Source organism: Castor canadensis, chromosome 7, assembly GCF_047511655.1.
Source record: "Castor canadensis chromosome 7, mCasCan1.hap1v2, whole genome shotgun sequence".
NCBI lineage: Eukaryota > Metazoa > Chordata > Mammalia > Rodentia > Castoridae > Castor > Castor canadensis.
In genome coordinates this window covers 131,866,031-131,892,071 of record NC_133392.1, presented here as the reverse complement: position 1 = coordinate 131,892,071, position 26,041 = coordinate 131,866,031, and the positions used below count along the sequence as shown (strand labels likewise).

The 26,041-nt window shown below is 38.9% G+C and overlaps 1 protein-coding gene across 13 annotated transcripts in view; it reads right to left on the bottom strand.

Annotated features, from left to right (window-relative positions):
• Window positions 1–25,820, bottom strand: part of Scmh1 (Scm polycomb group protein homolog 1) — a 177,611-nt gene extending 151,791 nt beyond the window's left edge. For 7 of the 13 annotated variants that reach the window (XM_074080442.1, XM_074080443.1, XM_074080446.1 and 4 more), the window contains exons 1-2: window positions 25,623–25,818; window positions 3,459–3,499 (exon numbers count right to left, since the gene is read on the bottom strand). The gene's annotated coding sequence lies outside the window, so the exon portion shown is untranslated. Of the gene's footprint in view, window positions 1–556; window positions 663–3,458; window positions 3,500–12,753; window positions 13,015–25,622 lie in introns of those variants that run through there. The other 6 variants (XM_074080445.1, XM_074080444.1, XM_074080451.1 and 3 more) reach the window with 5 other exon arrangements.
• Window positions 25,821–26,041: the final 221 nt, after the last annotated feature.

Here is a 26,041-nt window from a genome sequence, read left to right as displayed (position 1 = left end):
GCCCCAGCCAGGTCTCTAGAAGATTCCTTACTTTCATTTACTACTGTGACAACTTATTAATGAGCTCAGTGACAGCAAAATAAATTTAAATGACAGCCCTGGCAACTAACATCTATTGTTTGTTACCTGAGCTAGTCTGTCAGTAGCAGTTCCATGGGTAAGCCTTCTCATGCAAAGCAATCTTTACACAATACCTTCTAAGAGACCTTCCAACATTGATATTGGTACTAAAAGAACCAAAAAAAAAAGTATAAGCCCTTATTGAGATAGTCTAAAGAGCTGAGAGTGGTGTCATACCTATAATCCCAGGAGGCTGAGGCAAGAGGATCATGAGCTCAAGGTGAACATGGATGACATAGTGAGACCCAGTCTCAAAAAAACAAAAGAAAAAGAAGAAAAAAAAAAAGATAGTCAAAGGATTTATTCTTGAAAAAGAACTCAAAACTGAAAAAAAATACAGACATCCATTAGAAGTAATGTAAAGAACTCATTCTTCATGGGTCAAATGCCCATGCTAGGGCTAACAGAAATGCTACTGTGATTCAACTAGCTTTACCATGATGGAGGCAGGAACCAGTACTAGGCATTCTGGCAGAAGGAAGGTTGTAAAACTAAAGCCTCATCTCTCCAAAGGTTTGAAGGCTTCTTGGTTTCACATAATCCTTACTTAGAAGGCTGATTCCTGAGATAAGACAAAACCAAATCATAAACTGTCAACATAACAAAAGTAAACTTTGTTGTATAACTAGACATAAATATAGTCTAAAAGAGCAAAAGAGAAATGACAGGAAGCACTGTGGGAAGACGGAGGAGGCACTTGGTACTCGCTGCCTTTCATTGATGACTTTAGTACCTCCAGATAACACTCCTGAATTAGCTTCTCAGGGCTACTATAACAGTTCAAAAACTAGGTGGTTGAAAACAACAGAAATGTATTCTCTTCTGGAGGTCGGAAGTATGAAATCAAAGTGTTGGCAGGGCCATGTCCTCCCTGAAGCCTGTAGGGAAGATCCTTCCTTACTTCTTCCAGCTCTAGCAGCCCTAAGAAACTAATGCAAATCCATGTATCTACAGTGAAGTGCTGCTCTAACAAATGCTTAAAATGAGAAAGTAGCTCTGAAATTAGGTAGCAAAGGAGATAGAAGAAGCTTAAGATACTTGATAGAGAATGCCAAGATTTATTTGGTTAAAAAATATGAGCATTAAAGGTGCTTTCTGGTGAGGCTTTAGGAGGAAATGGTAAACAAGTTATTGGACACCTGGGGGAAGGTAATTTTTTTTTTATAAGAAGGTAGCAGAAAACTTGCCTGAATTGTGTTCAGCTGCTAGAGAAAGTAGAACTTATAAGTGATGAATGAGGATAGTTAGCTGAGATTTCTAATCAAAGTGTGAAAGTGCCTGATTTCTTCTTGTTGCTCAAGAAGGAAAATGTTGGAGACAAATTGAGAAATAAATATTAAACAAAATGGGAACCAGTGCTTGATGACTTGGAAAATTCTCTGCCTACTTAGATAATGTGCTCTGGAAACAAGGACAAGGGTTAGGCTAGACAATCTTTTGCATGTAATTCATGGGTTCAGTCAACTATCTCAGCAAAAGACAGGAATAGACATATTTTATACAGGAGAGGTATGTGAGATCCCTCTTGTCAGATGGCTTGGACACCCATGCATTGCATGGGAAGACTGACAAGGATTTTGAGAATTTTATACCAGAAGTGCTGTCAGATTGGGCTGAAAGGAACAAAGATGGAACATGAAGGAAGATTGATTGGGAGGGCAGAGTCACACATGCAGAGGCCTGGGTCAATGGGACCTTCTCAGCTGAAAGAGAAGGGCTGCTCCAGCAACCCAGAGGACAGAAAACTGTTCCAAGAATGGGGAGAAATGGGGCTAAAGGAGAGTGGTGGAGGGGGTGAATCGAAGTATGATATATTTGATACATTGTAAAAATGTTTGTAAATGCCACAATGTACCCCTACCCAGCCCAACAATAAAAAAATTTTTTTAATAAATAAAAGAAAATTGAACCAGGAAGGATTATTGATTATTTTCAGGCCCTAAAATCTAATACAATTGGCTCTGCTGGGTTATAAATTTGCTTTCTATCAGTGCCCTTTTTTTTTCTTTTTTTGCTGTGGTGCCAGGGATTGACCCAGTGCCTTGCACATGTTACACAGGTGCTATACCACTGAGTTACATACACCCTTAGAACAGTTATCTTTTTATTCCTTTTGTTATGATAATGTCTCTTCTATGCACGTCCTATCATTGGATTTTGGATGGACCATATCCTCAGGCTTACTCACACCTAATTTAGATAATTAGAAGATGAGATTTGGAACTTCTTGAGTTGATTATATTTAAATAAGATTTGGATTTAGAGTTGATGCTGGAAGGGGTTAAGACTTTGGGGAATGTTAGGATGCAGTGGATGCACTGAAAAGAACATGACCTTTAGACACAAAAATTGTGTCTCCCAAACTGTATCTGTGAAAGTGATCTTACAGGATCTTTACAGATATAAACAGGTTAAGATGAAGTAGTCATGGGGGTAGGCCCTAACGCAATATGACTGGTGTTCTTAAAAGAAGAGGCACAGAAAGAATACTATGTGTGACAGAGGCAGAAACTAGAGTGATGCAGCTCTAAGCCAGTCTGCCCAGGACTGACAGACACCACCAGAAGCTAGGAACAAGTAAGAAAGGATTCCACACGGTCTCAAAGAAGCTTTGCTTTGGGTCCCTGGTGGGCAATCGTGGAGACAACATAGAAGAGCAAACTGTTCACCTAATCAGTCAGAAAACAAAGTGGGGAAGAGAAAAAGGCTAGGTTCCCACAATCCCATTCAAGCGCATTCCTCAGTGATCGAAGGACTTCCCATAATGTCCCACTTCCTAAAGGTTCCACCACTTCCTGACAGTGTCACCCTTGGGTTCACAGACCTTTGGGAACACATATCCAAACCACAGTAATTGTACTATATTATTGTAATATACTATATTATGATTTATTTACTTTAATGTCTGATACCTCTACTAGACTATGAACCTTAAGGGAGAAGACTGGTTCCTGTTTATTTCTTTATCTTCTATACCTAGCACATGGTGCATACTAAATAAATACTGTGCGGTAGAAGTGAAATGTAAGGCATTATTATTTTGTTCCAGAGCAACTAACATAAATTAAGCATACACTAGCTTAATTCTTATCATTATTATTCAAATCTAATTAAGGGTGAGACCTGGAAAAGGATGTGATGCTAAAGCAAATGTAAACTGATAATCAAATACCTAGATTAATTTGCTAGGTACTTTATAACAAATAATTTAATTCTTAACCATAAAGCTAGTGATATGGGCACTAGTATTTTATACATGAATAAGCTGAGGTACAAAGAATGTAACTTGTCTGAAATCAAGGAACTGGGAGTAAAAAACACAAGTTTCTGGGGTTTACCTGCATTTTCACATCCTTTACTTCATTTGGCCCTCACAATCCTGTAAGGAACATAGGACAAATGTTAGTAAGCTCTTCATTATAAATGAACAAAGCAAGACTCAGAGAGTTTAAGTAACTTCTAAATGTTACACAGCTAGTATTTGCTGAATCTAGGATGAGAGTATCTTAGTCTTGTGCCTCCAAATCTGGTACTTTTTACTTAAAGGTCACTCATAAAACTACAATAGACAAGTTCAATAAAAATAAAACAAGGATGCTACTTAAAGATTCATATTCCAATTTTTTTCAATCAACAACCAATTTCAAGGTTAATCTAGTTTTAACTTCCTTCTCTGTTCACCCCATACCCACACAGGGCTTCAATGCAGGTCTACATAAGACATGTGGGATGAGGCTCATAACAGGTGCTTTCTAAAACACGTATTTTAACTCTTGGTGTGTATATCATATGCAACATTCAAGGATAGGTCCCTTCATTAGATCAAGGGCAAACACAACAAGGGGATTGGACTATGAGCACATGATAAAAGCGAGAGCACACAAGTAAGGGGTGAGGATAGGTAAGACACCTAAAAAACTAGCTAGCATTTGTTGCCCTTAACGCAGAGAAACTAAAGCAGATACCTTAAAGCAACTGAGGCCAATAGGAAAAGGGGAACAGGTACTAGCAAAAGGTTAGATCAAAAAGAATTAACCTAGAAGGTAACACCCACGCACAGGAAATCAATGAGAGTCAATGCCCTGTATAGCTATCCTTATCTCAACCAGCAAAAACCCTTGTTCCTTCCTACTATTGCTTATACTCTCTCTACAACAAAATTAGAAATAAGGGCAAAATAGTTTCTGCTGGGTATTGGGGCGGGGGAGAGGGAGGGGGCAGAGTGGGTGGTAAGGGAGGGGGTGGGGGCAGGGGGGAGAAATGAACCAAGCCTTGTATGCACATATGAATAAAAAAAAAAAGGATAGGTCCCTTAATGAGAAGAAAATCATAAAACTTGTCCAAGAGCCAAATAAAAATCATCTGTGTCTGAGACATGTAGCAAATATTGATGACTTTCCCATTTTATCCAATCAATATTTGTTGCATACTCTAGGCACCAGCCCCTGAGTAGGGATATAAGGATAGATAGGACTTAAACCACACTGTTTGAGATGTGGAGATACACAAGAAAGAGAGTGTAATATGGAGTCATTGTAGACATGTCAAAAGTAGACATGTCAATCAGAATTTTAAAAGGCTTTACAAGAAAAGGTGGCATATACAAAATAAGAGGTTCAAGCAAGGATATGTGGCAGAAAGCAGTGAATGAACTAGAAAACTAGACTGGAACAAGTTCAGGAAGAATCTTAGATGCCATTCTAAAGAGCCAGAACTATATCCTGCACACTAGAAGTTTTCAAGCCTTTTTTAGTTAAAGAGCCATCTTAAAACAACAAAAATCTCACAACAATAACTATAGAGCTTATCTGATCAAAGGAGAACAAGGAAACAGTTCATTCAGACTCACCCTGACCCCCCCCCCACCCCCCACCACCCCGCCATCATGTCCCTGCAGAGGGACCAAAAGCAGTGCTACTCTCCAATGTATGTCCTCATTAGCAACTCACTTATTGTTTGCAGTCAGTACAGAAACACTTAGAGTTCTGTATGCCAAATATAACAAAATAACTTTATATCACTAAATCTAATAGAAATTGAGGTTTATACTTTGTCTTTTTAAAAATTTCATCTTTTAAAAATTCATTTATAATATTTTCAAAACTATTAGTGTAAGGAACAGAAAATAAAACTGCTCCTTCATCACATATCATTTAAGAAGCATTGCCCTAGAGGTTTCACAACTGATCAGATCTGAAACTCAGAAAACCAGAAAAATAACTAGAGGCTGTTTAGAGGGGGACGATCATTGAAAAATATAAAGCATAAAAGATATGAAAAAATAAAACATTTCCAATGACATAAGGATGACTTTGTAAGTGTAATGAGTAAAGACTTAAGTTAACAGAGAAACAAAGATCACTACAGGCTAAAGTAGTCAAGGAAAGTTCAGGTGTGGGAGTAGATTAAGAGAGAAGAACATTAAGTCATCAATTTCCAGATCTAAATTCATTTCATCAACAAAAGTTAATATTATTTATAACATGTAACATTATTGCTGAAAAACCTACTTATATTCTAGGTGTTGGGAATACAATATTGAACATAAGACACGGTACTTGCTATCATGACAATTATTAAATGACAAAAAAAAACCCAACTAGATGGCTTAATTTTAAATCATAAGTACTACAAAAAAAGTCACATGGTACAATGAAATCACACAACATAGAGATTAAATAGATCCTGGGCCATCAAAGAAGGACTCCTGAAGAAGTTATGGCTCAGGTGAAATTCAAAGACTGAATACAAGTAACCAGGCAAGGAATGGGGAAGCACTTTTATATTAGCCTGTTTTCCATTACTTCTTTAGCTGCATTTTTATTAGCATATTTTAATTGTACAGAGGGTTTCACTGTGACATAATGTACCTCAATTAGATTTACCCCCTCCATCATTTTCCGTCATCCCTCCTCCCTTCACTTCTTAAAACAATTTCAATGGGTTCACTGTTCTATTTTCATACAAGTATATAAAATACATTGGCTATATTCACCAATGCTACAAACAAAATATATTATCCAATGCTGGATAAATATAAAGAAAAGTAATTTATTTAGCTCATAGATCTGAAAGTTCAAGGGCACAGAGATGGCATCAGCTTGTCTCTGGTGAAGTTCTTACGGTGAACAGCATCACAATGGTAGAAACATGTATGAGAGGAGATCACATGGTGAGACACAAAGAGAACAACTGGGGTCCCAGAAGAACTACACTGATCCCTTCCAAAGGTATGCCCCAAGATGATCTCAGGACCTCCCATTAGCCCCACTTCTTAAAGGTCCTACTACCTTTTAACATCACCACACTGGGGACCAAGCTTCCAACACACAAACCTTTGGGGGAATACACTTAAGGCATATACAAACTATACCAGCATTCTAGGCAGAGGGCACAGGCATGACAGGTGGGATATGGTATGAACAGCCTACAGAATGGAAAAAGACAATAAAGCTGATGCAGAGAAAGAAAGGAGGGAAGTGTTAAAAGGTCAAAAAGAAGATGGGTTAGATAGTTTTATAAGTTACAACATGGATTAACCTTGAAGGCCTTTAGTGAAATAAACCAGACACAAAAGAACAAATACTGGTATGATTCCACTCATATGAAGTACATAGTCAAATTCATAGAGACAGAAAATAGAATGGTATATGGCAAAAGCTAGGCAAAGGGGAGAATGTAGAGTTATTTAATGGGTAGAGTTTCAGTTTCACAAGATGAAAAACGTTCTGGAGAAGGGTGGTAGTGAAAGTTGCTCAGTGATGTAACTGCACTTGGTGCCAAAAATAATTAAAGTGGTAAATTTTGTGTTATGTATATTTTACTATAATTTTTAAAATAATTATTAAAAAGTTCTACATACTATATTAAAATAAACAATATGAAGAATATGTAATGATTAGACTTAAAAGTTTTTTAAGAATTAAACCTAAAAGTAATATGTATAATGCCAGGGTTACAGGCAGAGTAGTTAGGATGCAATTGCAGTACTTCAGGGGAGAGATGATAACAGCTAGGTCCAGTGAGTTGGTCCAAGTGAAGATTCATTCATTTGACAATTACTTACTGAATGCCAAGCGCTGTGATAGGTATTGGATATAAGGATAATAAGATGGACAAGAACCTCACTGTCATGGAACTTGTAAATAAGTAAATAAATACATTTTGTGATTAAGTGCTGGGTAAGCACTCTACTACTTGAGCCAGTCTGCCAGCCGTCCCCCGCCCCCTGCTTTTTTTTTTTTTTGCTGTACTGGGGTTTGAACTCAGGGCCTCATGCTTGCTGGGTAGATTAAGTGCTAAGACAGAAATAAATAGAGTAACTATGGAAAGTCATTTAGGGAGGGCTCTATAAGGAGGGTTAGTTTTTGCTTTTGCCAGTAAAGGGGGGTTGAACTTGGCCCTGCACTTGCTAGGCAGGCACTCTATCACTTCAGCCATGTTCCCCACTCCTTTTTGCTTTGTTTATTTTTGAGATAGGGACTCACTTTATGCTTGGACAGCCTGGACCATGATCCTTTTTATTTCACTTCCTGTGTAGCTGTGATGACAGGCACATGCTAACTTTTTGCCCACGCTGGCCTGGAACTATGATCCTCTTGATCTCTACCTCCTGAGTAGCTAGGATTACAGGGTTGAGCCCCCAAGCCTGGCCAATGAGGTGATTTTTAAGTTGAGAAACAAATAACTAAGAATCAAAAGACTTTCCTAGGCAGAACAAAAGTATAGCATGTACAAAGTCTCAGACACAAGAAAGAACTTTACATATTCAAGAGACAAAAAGGGAGCCAATGTGCTTGGATCTCAGCTAGGGGGTGATAGAACCACATAAGACTCTTCACTGTACAAGGGAAGAGTCATTTGTACATTAAGTGCAATGGGAAGCCTCTGGGGGATTTTAGGCAAAGAACTGACATGATTAGTGGCAACACCACTGGTGAGAAATGGTGAGCAGAAGAAGCATAAAAAACATTTAGGGTGAGACAATGGTTCAAAAGAAGAGTTCTGGTGGCCTAGAAAAAGGAAGTGGTGAGGGAGAGGTATGAAAAGATCCACTACATAGTTAGGATATAGTCCTAATGGGTACCACCAATGACCTGAAAATAAGAAAAGGTAGTCTCAGAAATGACTTCCAGTTTTCAGGCCTGAGCAAATAAATGAATTACAAAGTCATTCATTAAAATTGGCAGCAAAGAGCAAGTATCAGAACCACAGTCTCTCCAGGTAATTCTGACAATCAAAGTTTGGGAATTACTGATGAAGGCTTAAGTTGACCAGAGCAGGTTCCTATTATTGCAACCAAAAGAACCCTGTGTGATACAGAAATTGATATATGAAAGAAGAGTGGTACAAATGACAGTCCCTAAAATAAAGAATTAACTGGATCAAAATTGAGAATAAAACAGTGCACAATTCTCTATAACACGCTTAAAGGTTGACCATCCTTATGATGTGGTTTGAGACATCTGGTCAAACTATAGTTTGTTTTGAACTGAGATTCACCATTACTGAAGCATACTCCAAAAAGAGGCTTGGAAGGAAAAACACAAGATGTAATGTGTAACTGACCATACATGTGGTCTTCAATCAGGTTCTATTAAAAATTAAACTATTTAGTATGAAATAGGGGAGATATTCAAAATATTTAACAAACAGTACAGTCTGGACATCAACCAATCAGAATGATTATACTGACCAATTCAAATAAAAGCCAGCTGTAAACAACCTGGCTGTACTAAGGCAGATTGGAGAATATCAGTCCTGAGGTAAGCTGTAACTGCTAAAGTACTGTGAAGGAAACATGGCTTTTCTAAAAAAGGTTCATTCTGCATACAGCCTACACCAGTGCTTTGCTGAGTGGGAAAACTGTACCCAGGGCTAAAAACAGTATGTACAAAGGCAGAAAGGCAGGACTTACAATTGTAGGTAACACTGAGAGTTAGTAGGGTCTTCGCAAGAACCTCAGTTACACATTCCTTTTCTGATAAGGATGAAATACAATCCAGTAGCAAGGTACAGGTTACTAAGACCTCCCTTCCTCAAGCCCTACTTCAAATTAAGTGAACCCAAGGTTCCTTTTTTTTTTTGCCTCAATTCATTTGGGTGTGTTTCTGCCCTATGCAACTAAAAAGTGTTAACACACTGCTGGTATTTAAAAGCTGTCACACTGCTTTTTTTCCCCCTCAAAAGAATCCCCAGGAGCAATTCCCTAAACCTACTAAAACAGAAACTCCAGGTCAGGTTTCTGTTATTTCTTACTGAGTGTTCCAGATGATACAGATGATCTGGCAAAATGAGGAAATACCAGCTTAGGCTGAACTTCAAAATTCAACACAGGTCTGGCTGTAAACTATGGGAGGAATTAAAATCAGTCCTGTTTGTACATGGTATGATTCTATACTTAGAAAGCCTACTAGAACTGGTAAAAGAATTCAGTAATGTTGCAGGGTACAAAATCATCATACAAACTTTCTATACATGAACAACAAATTTGCTGAGAAAGAAATCATGAAAGCAACAAAAAAGAAACATCTAGAAATAAACTTAACCAAGGAAGTGAAAGACATGTACAATAAAAAGTACAAAACACTGATGAAAGAAACTGGAGACAAAACAAATGGAAAGACCTCCCACAATTGTGGATTTCAATAATCAATATAACCCCTGGCAAACCTGACTAAAATGAGGAGAGAAAAAAACCCAAATCAGTAAAATCAGGAATGCAAAAGGGGATATAACAACAAATACCATGGAAGTCCAGGAAAGCCTCAGAGACTACTTTGAGAACCTATATTCAAATAAATTTGAAAATCTAAAAGAAATGGACAGATTTCTAGATACTTATGATCATCGAAAACTAAACCAAGAGGACATTAATCACCTAAATAGATCTATAACACAAAATGAAATTGAAGCAGCAATCAAGAGTCTCCCAAAAAAGAAAAGTCCAGGACCTGATAGATTCTCTGCTGAATTCTATCAGACCTTTAAAAAAGAACTAATACCAACCCTCCTTAAACTGTTCCATGAAATAGAAAGGAAAGGAAAACTGCCTAACATATTTTATGAAGCCAGTATTACACTTATCCCAAAACCAGGCAAAGATACCTCCAAAAAGGAGAACTACAGGCCAATCTCCTTAATGAACACTGATGCAAAAATCCTCAATAAAGTAATGGCAAACCGAATTCAACAACACATCAAAAAGATCATTTACCACGACCAAGTAGGCTTCATCCCAGGAATGCAGGGGTGGTTCAACATACAAAAATCAATAAATGTAATACACCACATTAACAGAAGCAAAGACAAAAACCACTTGATCATCTCAATAGATGCAGAAAAAGCCTTTGATAAGATCCAACACCATTTCATGATAAAAGCTCTAAGAAAACTAGGAATAGAAGGAAAGTACCTCAACATTATAAAAGCTATACATGACAAACCTACAGCCAGCATTATACTTAACGGAGAAAAACTGAAACCATTCCCTCTAAAATCAGGAACGAGACAAGGATGTCTACTATCTCCACTCCTATTCAACATAGTACTGGAATTCCTAGCCAGAGCAATTAGGCAAGAAGAAGGAATAAAAGGAATACAAATAGGTAAAGAAACTGCCAAAATATCCCTATTTGCAGACATGATCCTATACCTTAAAGACCCAAAAAACTCTACTCAGAAGCTCCTAGATATCATCAAGAGCTACAGCAAGGTAGCAGGATATAAAATCAACATAGAAAAATCATTAGCATTTCTATACACTAATACTGAACAAACTGAAAAAGACTATATGAAAACAATTCCATTTACAATAGCCTCAAAAAAAATCAAATACCTAGGTGTAAACCTAACAAAGGATGTGAACGACCTCTACAAGGAAAACTATAAACTTCTGAAGAAAGAGACTGAGGAAGACTATAGAAAGTGGAGAGATCTCCCATGCTCATGGATTGGTAGAATCAACATAGTAAAAATGTCGATACTCCCAAAATTAATCTACATGTTTAATGCAATTCCCATCAAAATTCCAATGACATTCATTAAAGAGATTGAAAAATCTACTGTTAAATTTATATGGAAACACAAGGGGCCACGAATAGCCAAGGCAACACTCAGTCAAAAGAACAATGAAGGAGGTATCACAATACCTGACTTCAAACTGTATTACAAAGCAGTAGCAATAAAAACAGCATGGTACTGGCACAAAAACAGACATGAAGACCAGTGGAACAGAATAGAGGACCCAGATATGAAGCCACACAACTATAACCAACTTATCTTTGACAAAGGAGCTAAAAATATACGATGGAGAAATAGCAGCCTCTTCAACAAAAACTGCTGGTAAAACTGGTTAGCAGTCTGCAAAAAACTGAAACTAGATCCGTGTTTATCACCATATACCAATATTAACTCAAAATGGATCAAGGATCTTAATATCAGACCCCACCTCTAAAGTTGGTACAGGAAAGAATAGGAAATACTCTGGAATTAATAGGGATAGGCAAGAACTTTCTCAATGGAACCCCAGCAGCTCAGCAACTAAGAGATAGCATAGATAAATGGGACTTCATGAAACTAAAAAGCTTCTGCTCAACAAAAGAAATGGTCTCTAAACTGAAGAGAACACCGACAGAGTGGGAGAAAATACTTGCCAGCTACACAAAGGACTGATAACCAGAATATATAGGGAACTCAAAAAACTAAATTCTCCCAAAATTAATGAACCAATAAAGAAATGGCAAGTGAACTAAAAAGAACTTTCTCAAAAGAAGAAATTCAAATGGCCAAAAAAACACGTGAAATAATGCTCACCATCTCTAGCCATAAAGGAAATGCAAATTAAAACCACACTAAGACTCCACCTCACCCCTGTTAGAATAGCCATCATTAGCAACACCACTAACCTCAAGTGTTGTTGAGGATGTGGGGAAAAAGGAACCCTTTTACACTGCTGGTGGGAATGCAAACTAGTACAACCACTCTGGAAAAAAATTTTGAGGCTTCTTAAAAATCTAAACATTGATCCACCATATGATCCAGCAATACCACTCTTGGGGATATACCCAAAAGAATGTGACTCAGGTTACTCCAGAGCCTCCTGCACACCCATGTTTATTGCAGCCCTATTTACAATAGCCAAGTTATGGAAACAGTCAAGATGCCCCACTACTGACGAATAGATTAAGAAAATGTGATATTTATACACAATGGAATTTATGCAGCCATGAAAAAGAATGAAATCTTATCATGCACAAGTAAATGGATGGAACTGGAGAACATCATTCTGAGCGAGGTCAGCCTGGCCCAAAAAACCAAAAATCGTATGTTCTCCCTCATATGCAGACATTAGATCAAGGGTAAGCACCACAAGGTTACTGGACTTTGATCACATGATAAAGCGAGAGCACACAAGGGAGGTACGAGGAAAAAAAAATCAAGAATCAATATAATTAAACTGTCCATAGTACCCAAAGTGATATGCAGATTAAATGCAATCCCCATCAAAATGCCAATGACATTCTTCATAAAACTAGAAAAAAATCCTAAAATTCATATAGAAGCACAAAAGACTCACAATAGTCAAACCCCAGTACTGCCAAAAAAAAAAAAAAAAAAAAAAGAAGTCTTTACCTCTTCCTATCTGAAAGTCCTGCATTCTTTTCTTTATCTCCTTCTCAACTTTAAATATCCAATTCAAATGTCATTCTCTCTCTCTGGAGGCTTGCCAAAGATCATCTTCCTCCTCTGCCTTGGCAGTCAGTTGTTTTTGCCCTCGTGTTCTCGTAGTAGAATATATTCCAACCATATCATTTGTTATCTTAAAGGTTGGACCATTTGAAATTGCCTGAATTAGGCCATTTCAGACCTACAAAACCAGAAATTTTATGTGATGCATCCTATTAACATCTCCTTACTTTTGCTACCCCCTCCTCTCTGATTACACTCATAAGGATTGTATGTTATTATTCTTTAAAAATACTATATAATGAAATAACTCACATATATAAAAAGCATAAAGAAAAATGAGTAGATATTTATATATTCACAACTCAGTTGCAATAAAATTTAAGCTTTACAAAATGTGTTCCATGATTTGCTTTATTCACACTCAACCATTTATTTGTGAAATTTCCGTTACTATATAGATCTAGTTCATTCATTTTCATTACTGTAAAGTCCACTAGGTAAATATAATACAATATTTTCATTCTTTTATTGATAGATATTTGGACTAGTTTCAATTTTTTGGTATAGCAATGTTGCACAAATATTTTTATACATCCTGATGCATACATTGGAGAGTTTCTAAAGGATACACACACACACACACACACACACACACACACACACACACACACACACACACACACACACACACCCTAGGAGTGGAACTTCTGGATGGATTGTGGATTATGGGTATTTTAATTTTAAGGTATGGCCAAATTGTTTTTCACTATAACTGTGCAATTTCTATCCCAGTCAATAGTGTAGAAGAGCTCTCTTAACTCCATGTCTCCACCAATATTTGGTATTATTAGGTATCTTAATTTTGCCAATCTGATAGGTTTGAAAAGGTATCTCAGGAGAAGTTTGTCTTCTAGTGAATGACTAATAAATTACTAGTGAATGACTAATAAATGCTTAGATTGTCTAGTCTACATCTTGTCATTTTTATTGACTTGTCTTTTTCTAATCCATTTGTAGGGACTTTTATTATTAAAAATACTAAGAATTAGCTGTTAAATGTACCACAAATATGTTTTTCAACTCTATGGTTGGTCTTTTCATTTTAAAAATTATGGCATTTATCGGTCTTAGTACATGCAAAACATCTGGCAGTTACTAGATGTTAGTAAGTATTTGATGAATAAATGAACAAATGAAAACCTGAACACAAAGAAATTAGATAATGTTTCTAAGTTCCTATGTTTCATTTATCTGGAGTTACAGCCCTCTATATAAATTTTCATACTACTAAATTCATTTATATTTAAAGAAATAAATTTAATGTGGTTTGAAGTCTTTCTAGCACAGCAGGGCACCACAAAACCAGGATTGGAAGTCTAAAATTATAAATCATCTGTTTTCATCTTAAATATCTTCAAGAACAAATATGCTGGCTTTTATGTTTTCTATTATACTTAACAGAACATAGTGGCTAAAATAGACTTATTTACATCATGTTTGAATGCCCCAGAGGCAGAGTCTACGTAAGCATGAGTGTAAAGGAATTACAACAAATAAAAAAAAAAAAACACTTGGCAATGTGCCCATAATAAGCCAAAGACCAATAGACATAGTGGCTAAAATGAATACATTTATACACTTCAGTTTTAAAAGTGAATAGCTATAATGGCTACAAAAAATACACAGGAGAAAAACAATGCAGCAGTTTTTATATGCTTCAAAATTTAAGAAAATTAATTCATGATGACTTTCAAGAGAAACTTCAAGAGAACCAGTAAGAGGTTCAATCAGCACAGGGTTTTTAAAAGAAGGTCAGAGGAGGCAATGAGTCATTCTGGACAAAGCACAAAATCTGTAGCAAGAAGACCTTGTTTTAAGGAGTTGTTCTGACTCTTAATTAGCAATGTGCAATTGGGAAAATCATTTCCTCCATCTGGACCTAAGATCCTTATCAGAAAATAAATGACCTAGCAACCTATCTGACAGGATTATTACACACTTCAAATTAAATAGGAAAATGTATGTGACAATATCCTTAATACTCTGCAATTGTGATTATCCTTCCCCACCTTCTATCTTTCCACTATTACCTACAGCAGTGTTTTTGAAACTCCAAGGCAGAACTGGATACCAGCTTCTCTAAGATGGGTATTATATTAGCTTGCTACAACTACTGTAAATACTACAGACTGGGTAGCCTAAATAACAGAAATTTATTTCCTCTGAGCTCTAAAAGCTGAAAGTCCAAGATCAAGGTGCCAGCACGGTTAATTTCTTCTGAGACTTCTCTCATTGGCTTATAGATGGCCATGTTCTTCTTGTGTGTGTGTCCATGTCTTAACCTCTTCTTATAAGGACACCAGTCATATTGCACTACAGCCCACCCATGACTTCATTTTACCTTAATTGCCTCTTTTAAAGGCCCCATTTCCAAATATACTGGAAGTCAGAACTTCAACATATGAATTTTGTAGGGACATAATTAAGCCTATAAGAGATATCCTACCATATAACACTTACCATTACTATACTACTTGCTATATTGCAATATAATTATCTTTTTTGTCTCCTTTAGTAGACTATGAATGCTTGCACAGCACTGAATATTTCCTATATCTCTGTATTCTAAATGTCTACTGCCCAATATATGCTCCAACAAACTTCTGATAACTGAATCTATAATATTTTCCCAAGAAACAACTAGAATTTATCTATACTATGAAAACTTACCAAAATGGATTCTGTAATGTTCCAAGGATTAAAAAGATAGATTTTCACTCTTATCATTCCTAAAGCATCTCTGTTCCCTAATTCCCATACTTTCTATCCCAGCCTCTATTCTTGAATCATCTGTGTTGAGCTTTTCTAAGGCAATAAATTTGGAGAGTGTATACAACCCACCCCAGAAGTGAGTGGCTTTTCCCTTCACCTCTGAATTTGCAAACTGTTTTTATGCAGTTATGTAGCATTTGTTGCCTAAGACTTTAGTAAGTTTCCTGATAAAAAGGACTATGCCTCTCTATCTGGGTCACCAATGATAACTACTATATGAACTACTGAATTTTCTCTAAACCAGAAGTTCCCCCAACCAGGAAAATAAATTGTCTTAAACAAACATGGGGTGAGTAAGGAAAGTGACAAAAGTGTTGATTAAAGTTTGGGGCATACTGACTTTGAGGCAGACATGGTACACAGCTGTTTGTAGGTAGCTTAATATAAGGTCTAATATTTAGAAGAGATATCTTGACTACAGATAAGAAATTTGAGTTGTGAATATGTAAATGTTATTGGAAACCAAGTGAGTGAATGAGATTGCGAAGGCAATGTAGAGAAAACATTTTAAGGAAGAAGAGATTATCATGAATTCATATGAAATGCCGCTGCCAAGGTTTGGAAATAGCTTTCCCTATCCCTTCATCCACATCAACACCAAGGAGAAGACTGATGATATTGATGAGAGCAGTTAATTTTGATTAGAGACTCTGTCTCTTATTGTGTGTTTGGGCAAATTTCTGAACCCTTAAATCTCAGTTTCCTTTATTTGTAAAGTTAAGGAAACTATTATCTCCTTACAAGTATTTGGAAAATTGAGATAACTAGCAGTAACTAATAGCAGAAAACTAATAGTAAAAGTTACATATATGACTCTAACATTTACAGCATTTCTATAGTATGCTAAAAAAAAAACACTGTCCTGAGATCCTTCACATAGATTATAATTTTTTTTTAAAAAATACAAAAATCTTGAGGTACTCTAGTACATAATAGGTACTATCATTATCCCTATTTTCAGATGAGGAAACAGAACCTTACTGCTATCATTAAATAATAAAGATTAAAGATAGGGTACAGTGAAAAAGGGTGAGAAATTTTATTTATCAAATGTATATAACTCAAGAAGTTTGAGTATGAAGGGTAGGCAATTTATAAAAATTACTTGTTGATAAATAAATTTCATTAACTTAGTAGACTAAGTAGACTCACAATATAAAGTAGCCAGAAGAGTGAAAGAGGTTGAAGGCAATGAAAATATGGAGCACACATATTTAGCCTTTGGTAAGAGGAAGATGAAGGAAAACACAGGTATACAATTTTAGGTAATTTAGTTTGCTAGAAGGTGAGTGAGACAAGTCTCCATTAATGATCTCTAGTTTTTCTTTTAAGTAAAAACTGGGACTATGTACTGAAAGTGAGAGAAATTAGGATTGTGTTATGGTTTGAATGAGAATGCTCCCCACAGCTCACATGTTAAATGCTTGGTCCTCAACTAATGGTAACATTTTTGGTATTTTTTGGGGGGGGGTTGTTCTCTGGGGTTTTGAACTCAGGACCTGGTGCTTTCTAGGCAAACGCTTTGCCACTTGAGTCAGGCCCTAGCCCTCAAGTGGTATTATTTTGGGAAGTCGTAGAAACCTCAGAAATTAAGGCAATTTAAAGGTAGGTCACTGGGGGGGATCTGTTCAAAGGTGATACTGGATCCCTAGTCCCTTCCTTGCTTGGTTTCCGGTCTTCCATGAGATGAACAGCCTCATTCCACATGTTCCCACTGCCCAAGTGCATGGGGCAAAACCACAGACTGAATTGTCTGAAATCATGAAACAAAATAAATAATTTCTCTCTTTAAGTTCTTCTGTCAGGTATTTTGTCACAGCAACGAGAACAGTTAACCAACATTTTTAAAAAATGGTACCAAAGAAGAGGAATTGCTGTGACTAAATTTGACCATGTGGTTCTTAAGTCTTTGGAACTGGTTTTCAGGTGAAATATGGAAGAATTCCAAAGTAAGCTAAAAAAAGCCTAAAGCTTAGAATGCTGTCAGTAAAACTTAATGGGCAATTCTAGTGGGAGCTCAGAAGACCAGAATGCTGACAGAAATGCAGAGGGTAAAGACTATGTTCATAAGGTTTCAGGTAGAAATGAGGACTCTATTGGGAACTAAACAAGAGGCTATTTGTGTTGCATTATTGAAAGAATTTGTCTACATTTTGTCTGTATCCTGAAACTTTGAATGAGGCTGAATTTAAAAGTAATATACTAATTAATCTGGCAGGGGAAATTTCAATACAACATAGCATTCAGACTGTGGCATGGATATTGCTGGCTGCTTTTAGTTAGATTTACAGTGAGAATCAGGAGTGAAAAGCAGAAACTGAAAAATGTGAAATTTGGCCAGAAAAGGAGCACATGTAAAGTTGCATACGAGGAGGAGGCATGGTTGTCAAAGATATTAGTGACGTTAAAAAAGAAATCAAGCTGGGCACTGCGGTACAAGCCTGTAATCCCAGCACTTGGGAGTCTGAGGCAGGAGAATCATGAGTTCAAACAAGGCCAGTCTAGACTACACAGTGAATTTCAGGCCAGTGTGGGCTACATAGAGTTTAAGACCAAACTGGGAAAATAAGGAAAAAAAAGAAGTCAAGTACTTTGCACCAAGACAAAAGGAAAAATGCCTTGATGCCATCTCAGTAACTGGTCAGACCCCACCCATCCCAGGATCAAGGGTATAAAGGTTTTAACTTGCTCTGAAAAGAAAGCTCCAGGGTGATCTGTATGCACAAGGCAGCCTAGTGAAATGTTTCCTCAAGTTCAGCTGCACAGGCAATCAGAGGCCACTTCAGACATGGTCCAAAGGGGGCTGGCTACTTGTCAAGCTGTTGTCATCCACGTGATGCTAGTTTTTCAGTCATGCAGAATGCAAAAGTTATGAGGTCATGGAGGCTTCCACCCAGATTTCAGGCAATGTGTGGCTGTAAAGCAGCCTCCAAGAAGGCAGTGCATGAAGCTGTGAGGGTGAAGCCTAAACTGCAATGGAGACCCCAGGATGCAGCAGTTGCCAGGAATGTGGATCATCTGCTGAGGAAAGCCACAGGCAATAGGGCAGCCATTCCAAAGAGAGGCCTTGTAGCATGTAGCTGACAAGGTCATAGGGAAAGGGCTCCCCAAGTCCATTGGAGCTCACATCACAACAGGACATGCCCTGTGTTAATAGACATGGAGCTACAGGATTTAATATTTTTCCTGTTGGTTCTCAGTCTTGCTTTGGTCCCATCCCTCCTTTCTATGGCTCCATTTCTCCCTTTGTATTAGGAATGTTTACTCTGTGCCATTTTATCTTGGAAGTACTTAAGTTTTTATTTTTACAGGGGCTCACATCTAAGAGTTTACCTTGAATCTTAGAAGACTTTAAACAATGCTGGAACTGTTAAGACTTTGGGGACTCTTGTAGATTTACCAAATGCATTTTGCATTATGAGATCACCATGAGCCTTTGTGGGCAGAGGCAGAATGTTATGGCTTGAATATGGAATGTCCCCCACAGGCTGATGTATTGAATGCTCAGTCACCAGCTGTTGGCCCTATCTGGGGAAGTTCTGAAAACCTTAGTAGCCTAATTGAAGGAAGGAGGTCACTAGGGGTATGACTTTGAAGGTGACACTGGTCCCCAGTACCTTCCTTGCTTTCTGCTTCCTGTATGTCATGAGGTGAAAAGCCTCCTTCTCCACATGTTCCTGCTGCTGTGATGTTCTGCCTCACTGTGGGCCCAGAATCAATGGAGCTAAGGACTACAGACTAGAATCTCTGAAATAATGAGCTAAATAAATCTTTCTTCCCCTTAAGTTGCTCTGTCAGGTATTTGGGCCACAGCTACACAAACATAACAAATACAGGTAGTCAGAAACTTGAAAATAATTTTGACCTAAGACATCACAGAAACTAGGCCTTAGAAATGAGTAGGTAGTGAAGGCCCAATGAAAGCAATCAATGTAATTGAATGACTTTTCTCTGTCAGGGTTCAGTAAAGCTAGTTTGGCAAAAAGAGAGCAGTTAGTTTGATTTATCAAGGTTGGGATTTTGTTCAGACAGGGACAGGGAAATGGAACATGGGAATAGAGGATAATGGCAAGACAGTGAATGGTAGAATGCTGGACTAAGAGAATTAAGTAAATTAGGGAAGGAAGTGATAAAGGTCAAAGAAAGGATATAGTGGGGATAATCAAAGGTCAGGTAAAAGGAGACATTCTGAACAAAGCTGAATGTCTTCATTTATAATTTCAGAGGTGAACCATCTCTAGGTTATACAATGCTAGTACAGGGGTGGATTAGCTAATGAGATGATTACTTTAGTTAAGAGGCCAATGTGTTAGGGGAAAAAAATCATCCAAGTGAACCCTGAAGTCTCTCAGGATGAGTGCAGTAATTGAGGAAGGAAGGGAGATCATGTGCGCCAGGTCCTACGTGATAGAGAAAACGTTAAGTATCAGAAAACAAGAGTGGTATAGCCCCTATGCCAGACAACATGGAGGATTCAAGAAGAAGGAAAAGAAATGGTCTAGAAATAGTGGTGAGTAAAACAGTAGTTAACATCAATTCTCTACCTTGGGATGACAGGGACACAGGAAAATGATTTGCATCTATTTGAAGGGGCTACAGAGAAAGTAATACTCTCTTCAGGACTCAGGAGAGAGCCTGGCTACCCCTTAACACTAGGACACACAAAAACACTAGTAAAAATGGCCAACAATACAGGAAATCGCAGTTGAAAGAACATAAGGGAATGTCTGAAAAGGAGTGAACAAGAACAGTTGGGAGAAAGAAAGAAGCCAGTCAGCACAAGAGAAGATGACAGATGATTAGAGGCTAGGACAAAATAATAGGTGATAAGACTTGCTGGGTTTATCTGGTAAAACATCAAACTAATTAAAATAATTAGTTCTAGATCTTTGGTGGCTGCAATTATCACTAAAGCCTTGGCAAAAAGTATCAATTACAGATGGGGAAGGAGGGACTCAATATTTCTTATTTCAGTACCTAATATGTGACCAACATTATGTCAAAGACACTCAATTACATTAATTGTTTTCATTGGGCCTTCACTATCTTCTCATTTCTATGGCCTATTTTCTGTGATGTCTTATGTCAAAATTATTTTCTTTTCAAGTTTCTGACTATCCATATTTATTACATTTGTGTAGCTGTGGCCCAAATACCTGACAGAACGACTTAAGGGGAAGAAAGATTTATTTAGCTCATGAAATATGATGTATGTACTATCTTTTTTTTTTTTTTGCAGGTGCATGCTAAGCATACTATCACTTGAGCCATGTTCCCAGCCCTACATATACTATCTTAGCTAAACCTTAGGAAAGTGAGTAATCAAGAGTTAAAGTGACCTGTCTATGGTGATACAGTTAATTTTTACTGACACTGAGGAACCCAGGCTGCTATTCAGTATGATGAAAAGACAGAATTTGAAATCAGAGTATTTTGGTGACTTTCTCTCAGTGAGATCTTAGATGTTTCTTAGCCTCACTAAGCCTATATACCAGACAAGGTTACAGCAAAAATTAAACTACAATGTCAAAATAAATTCTAGTAGGTTTTTTTTTGTACTTGGCCCACAAAGAGGCTTATTTTCAAACGTGGAATTTCTTACTTGGTCTACTTCAAACAAAAATCTGAAGTTCTGAATTAATGCCTATAAAGTTTACACACAGTAAACTGAGGTAGGGAGAAAGGATGTGCAATCTATCGCTCCCTAGTATATCTAGAGGCAACTCCAAAGTGTACAGTTTCAACTCATTAATACAATGGTCTAAACCCATCTCTTTAGTCATATTCCACTACTGACTTACACGAATACAATATTCAAATTTGTGGCAGCTATTAACTTTTAACAAACATATTGTATACATGACTTTCTTTGTATCTCTACCTAAAATATTATTTAATCATTGAAATTTGTTTTTCAAGGCCCAGAGAAAATTCATCTCGCTTGTGAAGCCTAATCTTATTTCTAATTGTTGAGAAATGACGGCTTCTTCCTGTGAACTGCTTTTATCTACCTTAGGGTATTTATTGTATTCCACCTAAGAATTTAGGTAAATATGAAAAAGTTTCATTTCTGCTAGCAGAGCATAAGCCTCTCAGAAATAGGAAGAAGGGAACCAACATTTACTTTGCATGTATGAAGTGCCAACCGATTCTCTAGTGATTCTATGTATGTATATATACATATATATTCATGTTACCTTTGTAACACCCTATAAAATTAGAATTTATTTTTGACAGATAAGATTAAAGCTCACTAAAGCTGAACAATTTGCTTAGAATCACAAGGTTAGTAAGTGACAGAGCCTAGATCTGAATTCTGATCTTGATAAATCCAAAAACCTAGGCTCTTTCTACTTGATTATGCCCAGAAACTATGGGAATGACCTCACTGGTTTATCTGATTGTTTCCCATTCACTCACCAATCATCAGAGAAAACCCTTTTGTCATTATTTATTAACAGAAAGGATTCAACCTCGATCAATTCTTTTCAAGACTAATATCAAACTCTTCAGAGCAAACAGAATGATTAATATGAGTCCCTAATAAAGATGAAGAGATCAGAACCCTGCATGCAGAAAGGAAAAGTCAAAAACCATTACTTTTTCACTCCTGTGTTTAAAAATCACTCCTCCTTGTAGGTTTGCACCATCTGGCTGTATCACTCTCCACTCCACCTCCTCATCTGTCATCTAACACCCTCCAGATTAATCCTCTATCTTTATTGCACCTGGGTCACAGTCTTCCTCAGTTTTCCATGTCCCATCATCCTAAACTACTTCACTAGCCACACAGATGACGTATTCAATATATAACTAACCTCACAGTTTCTTGTCACACTCTGCTTCACTTCTGCTGTATTCTAGCTACCCAAAGAGATCCAGCTGTCACCTACAACAGATCCACATCAGACAACTCAAGTCCATAATAATAATAAATATTCCACTTCTGACTGCAATCTTTTCCCCTAGCTTACTTCTACTACATTTGCTCATTGATCGAACTCAAGAAATTGCCGTTTCCAAGATCAAAACAACTCATTGTCCATTATTTCCTGTCTCCATAAGTGTTAGCATAATTCTCCTGGTCACCCAAGCTGGAAACCTGAGCACCACGCTAAACTACTTCTCTCACCTGCACATCCAATCAATCACAAAGTCTCACAGGTTTTATCAAATTCATTCCTATGATCATTTAAAAATGTTACTTCAACGCCTGGTTTTTAAAAAGAAAACCTTTTAGTGACTAAAATAAATCAGCTATTGAGTTAATTTTGAGATACTTATGCACACTAGGTCTAGATGGCTTCTGCCTGTATTTCCAGTCTCACAATTTACCACTTTTACCTTTACAGTTATATTCTTAGCATTCCTTTCCTCACTCGATTCCTTTGCACAAGTTGTATTCTCTGCTTAAACCATACTTTCTACTCATCTTGGCCTACCTTACTACTCTTTAGCACTTAAGACTTGGGCCAGGGACCATCTTTTCCCAAAGCCTTCCCTCAACTCCAAGGCAAAGTCCAAGAGTCCTCAGACAATTTTCAAACAACCACAGCATCATATGCATAGCTGTTACCTTTTATTCTGAGATTACTTACTTAAACCTCTAATTTTCCAGCTCCACAAAGACTGGAACTATCCCTAATTCACCTGGGTATAGCCAGCTAAGCACAGTACATAGCACAGTACCTGACACATAGTAGGTACCTAAGTGTAAAGACTAGAACATGCCAAGTTTAAATTTTCATTGAAATGTTCACCAGTACTTTCTCACAGTTTAGAACCCTTCACCTTTAACTCCAAGTCCTTTACAGGGTTCAGAACCTTTTCTGAATCTGTACAGTTCTATACAGAAAGGTGCTACACAAAATTTTACCCAACTTACATAAAAGGGATACAGCATTTGCACAAACATATCAGAAATAAAAACTTGACATATGTGCTACAAACTTCAAAAATACTAATTTAAAAAGTGAAAACATAAAGACTAAAAACAAGGTATGATGGCTCACACCTCTAATACCAGCTACTTGGGAGGTGAGATCAGGAGGATCTCAGTTTGAGACCAGCCTAGGCAAAAACTTAGTAAGACCCTCATTCAATCAATAAGACAGGCATGGTGGCTCGAAACCTGTCATCTCAGCTACAAGGGAAGCATAGATAGGAGGATAGAAGTCTGAGGATGCCCCTGGGAAAAACATGCAACTCTACCTAACAAATAATAAAAATGGGATGGGGATATGGCTCAAGGTAGAACGCCTGCCTAGCAAACTTGAGGTCCTAAACTGTCAGGGGGAAAAAAATTTGACTGCTGGTCTGTGCTTGCCTAAGGTATAAACACAGCGAAATTTCGCTTAGAACTTGAACAGACTCCCAAATATAAGAGCTTAGCATTTTATCTACAAAGCCATCACATCTCTGCTGGGTTTAAGAAATTACTAATCCACAGGGTTGCTCAGGCAGCATTTTAGGAAACCGATACAAGATACTTTTTAAAAAAACTTAACTCCATATTACCACTACAGCTAAGTGATTAAAAAGAATAAAAATTATGCTGCTAATTGAGCAAAAAAAAAAAAATAGTATTCTTTTTCATAGTAATTTGGGGCCTTCTGCTGGCAGTTAGAAAAGAGCAGAGTTCAAATAAAGAATTCCCTCTCCAACCAAATATTAAATTGCAGTTTTGCACCAAACTAGGTCTCAATACTTTTCAAAGTAAAAATAATAAACTCTATGCATAGCACTTTAACACGTTTAAACCTTTGATATCCATTAGTTCATTAGACAAAGTGTTTATAGACATTTTTTTAAAGGGAGGAAAACCTAAAAATTTCTATAAAACAGGATCTCTTTAGACAAACACTACTAGACAAGTTTTTTTTTTTTTTTTAACAAGTTCAAAACACAGCACAGAAATGAGGAAGGGAGCGTACTTTTTATTTAAGCAGGTCAATCCTTGGGGCCAGGGAACTTCCTGCAGAAGCGTACAAGGTTTTGACTCCTTGTTCACATTAATAAGTTCTTCTTTAAAGACGATATGAGCAAATTAAGGCTCGTCAGCGAGCGAGTCAGACACCACGGGGTATGAGAAATGACGGAAAGAACGGGAAATTAATGAAGACAAGACTCGGGGGCTGGGGAGGGGAGAGGACGCACTTGATAGTTTAAGAGCTGTCCGTACTGGAAAAGCACTAGGAAGGATGGGATGCAGCTGTTTCTTTCCACCTAGAACCAAATCTGCCCAAGAACAGAACGGGTTTCCCTGGCACGGGACGAGCTAGGTCCCTATCCCTCGAAGAGCTGTCCAAACAGGTTCGTCAAATCATTAGGGTATTATTTAGGATTTGCGAATCCCATCCCGGGATGAGAGAAAGGGACCCCGGCTGACTCCAAATTCCCCTCGGATCTCCGGCGTTCTGGGGATCGCCCATCCCCGGGAACCCTTTCCTTTCACAGCTGTGCTCACGTGTCCAGCCAGCCCTCCAGGGCTGCTCCCGCCCCGGACTGAGGTTTGAAACCGCTCTCCCTGCCCGTTGGCGGCGGGGCTCGGGGCAGGAGCAGGTGGAACCCGTGAATTCTCCGGGCCCGGAGCACGGCGGCTGACAGCTCCAGGCCCCGGACACTCTGTCCTCGCTGCCCGGACTAGGGACTTCGCAGAGACCACCGCTCGCGCGTGGACCGTCCAACCACGGCCCGGCAGGGCTACGGCGCGCTGCCGCCGCTCGGAAAGGCCCCCGGCGTCCCTGCCGCGACAGGCCGCCGACCGGACACTGGGCCCGAACAGATGCGACGCAGGCCACCGGGACTCCGGCCCGGCTGACACCGCCGGGGAAGGGCCGCGGACTAGCAGGCCGCTTAACAAACAGCGGCCGCGGCCCGGAGGTGCGGGCGCCGCGGCCACGCAGGTCCCGTGTCGGCCTCTCGCCGCGGACTGCCCCTCCGGGCGCGATCGCGGCAGGCGGCAGCGGCCAGGCGCTTACCTGCGGGCGGCGGCAGCGCGGGGCGCCGGCGGCTCACTCTCTTCCCGCCGCCATGTTTCCGCTGCGCAGGGAGCGAGGGAGGACGCGGGTAGGGGCGGGCGGCGGTGGCGGCTCCAGAGAGCGGTGGCCGGGCGGGCGAGCGGGCTGGCCGCGGGGGACTCCACCGAGGCGGCGACGGCGACGGCAGCAGCGGCGGCGGCGGCGGCGGCGGCGGCGGCGGCGGGGGGGCGGGGCGGAGGCTGCCCGGCCCCGCCCTCCCTCCCTCCCGCCGCGAGGTGGCGCGCGCCGCGGCCGTTGGGCTCGCGCGCGGGTGGGGCGGGGGGCGGAGGCGCCGCCAGGGAGCCTCCCGCCTCGCGCTGTCCGCCCGCGGACGGTTCCTCGCCCCACCCCCCGGCCCCCTCGCTCGCTCCCGGTCCGGC